General features: G+C 37.3%; 1 long non-coding RNA gene across 2 annotated transcripts; it reads left to right on the top strand.

Annotated features, from left to right (window-relative positions):
- Positions 1-687: 687 nt before the first annotated feature.
- On the top strand, positions 688-6,758 carry LOC109002994. 2 transcript variants are annotated; one of them, XR_001998077.2, is made up of 5 exons: positions 688-1,137; positions 3,026-3,282; positions 3,452-3,609; positions 4,532-5,213; positions 6,067-6,758. It is a non-coding gene; the product is annotated as an uncharacterized LOC109002994 (long non-coding RNA). The 2 variants fall into 2 exon arrangements; XR_004797731.1 differs by lacking the exon at positions 6,067-6,758 and having other exon boundaries at positions 4,532-5,335.
- Positions 6,759-7,016: the final 258 nt, after the last annotated feature.

Genomic DNA, 7,016 nt, shown 5'->3' with positions numbered 1-7,016 from the left:
TGACCATCTGACCTTGATTAGAGGACTCTTCAAAGAGATTACTCAATTCCATGAATGGTTAGTAACATCGCTTGTTAAGAGAAATATTATTATTTTTTCTCGAATTTTATCATTTCAGTCATATCGATTGATGTGCATGTTCAAAATTGCTTTTCATTCGCATAGTTAGTTCTTCAAAATATTTAAATATCAATTCATATAACTGAAGAAAAAATGCTCTTACTTTTTTTTCTTACTTATCTACATATTATTGATATATTAAAAATTATAAAATTTAAATTTTTAAAAAAACTAATAAAATAAATCCTATAATTAAAATTATAAATATAAATAACACCACTCATGACTTAAAATGTGAAAAAGAACCATGAGCATTAATCTTTTACAAAAATATGTTATTTTAGAATAGAGTAGATATAGGGTGGTTGGGACAGGGGCCGAAACCATGCACTCGAGCTAAGCCCTCTTTGATAATAAATAAATAATTTACCTTATTTTATTTTATTATTATAATTTTTTTTAAAATTTTAATAAAATATTTAATTTTTTAAAATTATAAAAAATAATAATATTATTTTATTTAACTCATCTCTTAATTATATCATATCATCTCGCAATCTACAGCTATAAATTTCTTTCAGGAATGAAAGGTGATCGATTGACAATCCTCGTCGTACGGCCCATTTGTCTGTTTGGAATCAAACCAGGCTCATAAACCCTCCGCAGGCGAACGCCCAGCACTCTCTCGGAACTCGATCCGAAAGCAAAATGTGGCGAACCATTTCGACCCCCACCTCAGAGCACTGGGTCTCTTCCCTTCATCCACGCAATCTTCCTTCTCACTCAAAGCCCTGTCGAAAATCCTCACAGTTACCCCCGAGTCTCACACTCTATACGTCCCCAAAGCCCTCATCTTCCGCACAATCGACGCACCCTCCGTCTCCTCGATCCCCGGCCTGGGAATCCGCGGTCTCGGTTCGATCGTCGTGCGATGCATTTCCTCTGACTCTCCGGCGCCCACATTGGATTGGAACGACCCGGTGTCGTGCTCGGAGGTCGGCAACGGAGACAATGGCAGCATGGAGGTGGATACTTACCATCTATTCTTGTCAGAGACTATTTCTTCTTCTCTACTAGGTTTGCTTCTTTTTATTCATTTCCATTTTTTCCGAGAGTTGATTTCAGTTTAGGTTTTCTATTTGTTTATCCATTTGTCAATTTCAAAGTGGAATTGTAAAAGCAACATGAAAACAAAGTGGGAAACGATTTCGAAGCTCGTTTATAATTTTACTTGATGGAAAATGCTACATCTACTGTTCGCATTTCCCGTTTTTACTTCCCGCTTGACGTGGGTACACCACCGTGGCATGATTTTTTTTTTTTTTACTCACTTACCGTTTCGTCTTTCCCTCCAGAGTCATTTCGTTTTTCCTTCCCCCTCCATTTCGTCTTCCCATTTCCCTTTTTTTTTTCCTACCCAATTCGTCTTCCCCCTTCAACCCACTGCATTTCGTCTTCCTTTTTTTTTTTTTCCTGTCGTTTTTGCTTCCTTTTTTTTTTCTTCCCATTTCGACCTCCCCCTCCAACCAATTTCGGAGAACCAGTCCAAGTCTCTCCATGTTCCACCCAAACACACAAAAGCTATAGAATAGTGATAGATACCCTTGAGAGATATCGTCCCATAAATCAAGAATTCCTCCACTCCATTGTGGTCTGTTCTCAATGATTCGCTGTTCATCTCTTGCTGCAAAAGAAAATCGTTTCTCCAATGATTTAAATCTAATCTGATCTGGCTTTTCACCTATGGTAATCTGGACCTGTGCTTCCTCAACTATAAGTTTTGGGTTATCAAACTGGTCAAAATTAACGGTGCCTTCATTCATGTCGACCTCAAAAAACAATCTCAGGCTTTTTATTAGGTCCGTTAAGATCACCCAGCAGTTGCATAAATTTGATCAGAGGAGATGCTTTCGTAGCATCGCTGGTATCGAGACCCCTTCGGTCGGTCATTCTGTCGAGATTTTCCAAGCTTCCCTGTGGAGTTTGTTTAATAACAGTCACACAGTTCAGACGAGGCGGTTGGTTGTGGTGAATGTGATGATGGTGGTGTCCTGTCGAAAGTTTACGAGGAGAGGATTGTCTTGGGGTAATTTTTGTCACAAACCATTCTGTGGGAGTCATCCTTTCTCACGAGCTCTCATGTTATTGTAACTGACCCCCCCACCCCTCCTTTTCTGAGATGTGTAAGTTGCTGTTAAAAATGTAGTTTCTTTGGTACTGGTATTAGGTAGAGTTGCCATTTTTAGTTTACTATTAATTGTTTCGAGCGATTTCGTTTTGATAGAATGCATTGTCACTCATGACATATCAACTATAAATTTGAAGCTGCATACTAAACTTATTTCTTGGTAATTACACGTTACCCTTTTCTGGTTTTGGCCGAGCTCGAGTTATCTGCATTTGGTTTAAAAATTTGTACTTTACCCACTGGAGGTCTAATTGTTATTTTTTAGTTCATTGGTGAACGTGGGGCTTGGGTGTGTGCTGGTTTGGAGCTATGGGTTGCTTTACAGTGGAGAGGGAGAGGCTGTGTCTGGGCAACGGCGTCAGCTGTTGGGATTTTCTTTACCCTCAATGACTGGCTTTGGGTTGGAGGGAAGACGAAGTGGAAAGAAAAAAAAAGAAGGGGAAGTGGACTTTGGAGGGGAAGGAAAAACGAAAGACTCTGGTGGAGGAGGAAGACGAAACGGTAAGTGAGAAAAAAAAAATTGCATGCCACCGTGTCATGCCATGTCAAGCGGGAAGCAAAAACGGGAAATGTGAACGGTGGTCGTAGCATTACCCTTGCTTGATTACGTACGAAAGCTATATCCAGAATGATTTGTTTACTCTATTTTTCTAGGAACATTTGGGAAAAAATATGCCTTTTTCCATTTTCTTTTACATTTACATCTGCTATTTAGTTACACCAAATTAGCACACATATATGTTTCTGAAATTTTTAGTTACGGTTTTTTGGGTGTAGTGTGTGAGAAGTTAATGGAACATCAATTTTATTCTGCCAACATTGCGAAAGACTGATTAGTGTGTTCTTAAGTTCAACATCGGGGCTTGGCTTTGTGGTATGAGACTAATCAACTGGAAGAGCTTGCCAGGATGGCTTGGTAAGCAAGCAAGCAGGCGCCAACTCCCAGTTCTTTCTCTTCTCTTTTTTTTGGGCCCCCTGTGAACATAGGAATTGGATGGATGACTCACTCTCTCTTGAATCTTTGTGAGACCATTGTAAGTTTGTTTCTTTGGTTTGCATGCCATGAATATGCTCATCTTTTTTTTTTTTTTTACTTGTAAATAAAAAATGCTCATCTTTTATATCTTTATAACCATAAAGTGTTGTATATGCGCGTGTATTGTAATTAAGTTAACTGTGTTAATTAGGACGGTTTTGTTTCAGGGTTTGAGTGCTTCCTTAGGTGAAGTAACTGCTGTACATGGTAGTTTTTCAGTATGGGTCCATTGTCTTGTTTAATGCCCACGAAGATGACGTTGATGACTATTTGAAAGTTGTAGAAAAATAAGCATTGCGATTACTGCCCAAAACGAGAAAGGACGGTAAGGTCTAATGTTCAGAATTCTTTTATTTCAATATTAAGTTACTGGTTTCTCACTTACAAAAAAAGGTTACTAGGTTGTCTCTTATAAATTTCTATAAATCATTTTATGAGGAAACTGTTTTGGAAAAAGAATATCCTACAGTAGCCAGCAGGAGTTAGCATTTCAGTGTTTGTCCAGCATGCGAAAGTTGCTACTACTTTTAGTGACTGATACTGTAGAAAGTACGGTAGATGCCCTTATTTGCTTTAGATTCTTACCCTTGTATTTGTTCCTCTCGATTATGGACTCAGCTAAGGTTTTTTAGTATGGAGAAGGATAGGATGGTAACTGGCTTTTGGAGGATTTTGATTGGTGAACCTTAAAAAGTTCATTTTGACGTTACGGTAGGTTGTTCTGTTATCTCTTTTGGGGACAACCTACCAATCAAAAAAATATCTTTGTTGTATATTCACTATTTCCAGGTGTTGTTACTCTGTAACATTCCATAGCTGTACATTGTTTGTAAATAGCTATTTCAAATTTGTTTAATGATATCATAAGACCATTCTATGAAATCATATATAGGTATCTCATATTGATTTTAGAAATAATTGTGCCATCTTCATCTCGTACTTGACATCTTTGCCTTGGGTGTACTGCACCATCTGCTTTGTTTGTAAACAAGAAGCCTCTCATCTAATAATTACAATTTTTCCAAACTCCTACATAAAATACAATAAACAATTCAATTTTCTCAAATCTCAAAACAAAAATAATATTAAAAAATAATATTCTTACAATATTTTATTCAACTTTCAACTTTCATTTTATCTCATCTCATCTCAACTCACAATCCAAACCTCCCATCCTCATAGGCATCTTTACATTTTTTACAAGTTCAAATATCTAAGTAACAACATCATCTGGAATCTATAAACAGGTCTTCCCTCATCACTTAATTATCAGTTTTGGTGGAGATTTAATTTCAGCAGATGCATTAGACATTTTGATGAACTCTAGATCAAAAGATTGGATCAGATTCATCTTGTTTGGAGGACTCAGCATAATCCATACACAAGAGGAGAGAGTGTTTGGGCAAATTAGGGATAACAGTGTCAAATGCATTATGTTTGGATGATGTTGGATTCTGTAAGCCATTGCAAATGAGTGATCTCCTTGAAAACATCACAAGTATCCTTGTTTTTTTATAATTGCAGGATCCTCACACTCACTAAGGCTTTATTCCTCTCTCTTTATTTATTCCATTCTCTCTCACTAGACTATTGCTTAAAAAGCAAAACGAGTTTGTGCACTTGTCTGATTGTCCCGCAATTTGGGTGATAGAGTTTTGGAATGTTTTTGGTGGGGGCTTCCCTTTCACTCTGATTCCCCACTTAAGCTTTTATAATTTGTAATACAAAGTAGTTGTGAAGCATGCTGTGTGTTAAGAAAGTACATCTCGAAGATTTCTGGTGTAATAAAACAGATCTAAAGAGAGTTTATTCTTTCAGTACTAATAGTTAGATTTTCTGTTTTAAACCTCCAAGTCAAGGAGGAGCAAGATCAAGAAGCAGGTGTAGCACTGTAACACAGCCTGGAGGCATCTCAAGCTGCCGTCTCAGGTATCCAACAACATCATACTTATTACTGAAACTGTCCACTACTACCATCGGGAACTTTTGTACTTAATTGGGTGGGTGCATAAACTAAGGATGAATGTGATCCATGTGGAAATTATAATATATATGTGTCCACGAGATTATATCATATATATATATATATATATATATTATATAACTAGCTACTAGTGCCCAAAACAAAACTTATTAATTTATACGGGATAAGATATTATAATCTCGCCGAGATTCATTGCTTTGATAATAAGCCAGGCACAAAAGGACAATGAGGAGTATACGTAGGTACTGCATGCATGGCTTGTTAAAAATATTGAAAGCAATATTTTAAATTATTAGCACTTCAAATACAATTATAATTAATATAGCTCGTTACCATGATAAAAGGGTGAGTGTAGGATTGTCATTTTAAACACTGAAGGTTCCAAATGTTTTACACTTTGCATCCTAACATATCTAATTAATCGATGCATTACACCATTAAATTATCATGATATGATATCACCATTAATCAACCAAACTAGATCTCTATGATGTTGTGTTATTAATTTGGAGGTTTATGATATTTTAAGGTCACATAATTAATTTCGATACTAAAGCGACAAACAGTTCGTTGCGGCCTACTACGTAGTTTAGTGGTGAAAACTTGATTTTCTCTCCCAAAAAACGAAAACTCTCCCTACGTACCTCGTGCATGGTTGGGTCTATCCGATATAGTTAATTCCTACCGTACGTGCATTATGATGATCTATACTTACTAGTTCTCCTTAAAACTCCTGTTTTATTTATGTGTAGTGTAACTTAAGTGCCACTCTTTCCATTCATGCACACATGCATGCAGCTTCTTGAATCGTGCAGCACTGAAAACTGAAAGCGACAGACAATCAGACGACTCGTATGCAAGATCATGGAGGCTATGTACCATGGAAGAAGTGGCTGACCTCAAAATTATGCCACTTTGGTCTACTAAAATTTTATTAGGTACCGCAATAGGTATCTTTGGTAGCCTCAATACTCCAAGCCTTAACCATGAATCGACACCTTGGGTCCCATTTCAAAATCCCAGTTGCATCATTCCTTTTCTTCAACCAGCTATTAGGAACGGCCATCTCAATCTTCATCATTGACCATTTCCTCCTCCCCACGTGGCAAAATCTCACTCATCAATCTTTGATACCCGTCCAACGTATCGGAGTTGGCTATGAGGGGGATAAAATATACAGCTCATGGCTAAATTCAGCCCACCAAGTCAAACTAGAGGACAAAATAGAGAGGAGGGGAGTGAGAGACGAGAGGACCACGAGTCAAGAGTGTAAGAGAATGGTGTAAAAAAAAAGTGAAAAAATAGAGGCTTGTTCAGACACGCAAAGGGACCAATTACCTCTTGGCAGACAGGCACGCGCAATGGAGGCTAGGTCAAATAGAAGCAAAGGGTCAGAGGACTAATGAACTCTCTTCTTCTTCTTCAACCTCTAGAGGAAGACATCTTCTCCAGCAGGAAGAGTTCTAGTTTTCTTTATATAGTAAAAAATGAAAGGTCATGAGAGACTATAAACAAATAATTTATAGTGGATTTTTCCTATCCAAACACATGTGGACGTAGGCAACATGCTAAACCACGTAAATTTTTGTATCTCTTTTTCTTATTTTCTCTACACTTGTTTTTCATTTATTATACCGCCGTGAACGTACGCATTGATACCGTATAGCCATACCGGAATACTGTCGAGGGCTCAAAATAATACCAATTAAAGTTCAAGTCGACTAGTGAGTTGAGAATGACTATTTCTT

Source organism: Juglans regia, chromosome 12, assembly GCF_001411555.2.
Source record: "Juglans regia cultivar Chandler chromosome 12, Walnut 2.0, whole genome shotgun sequence".
Classification (NCBI taxonomy): Eukaryota; Viridiplantae; Streptophyta; class Magnoliopsida; order Fagales; family Juglandaceae; genus Juglans; species Juglans regia.
This window is presented reverse-complemented; position numbering and strand designations above follow the sequence as displayed.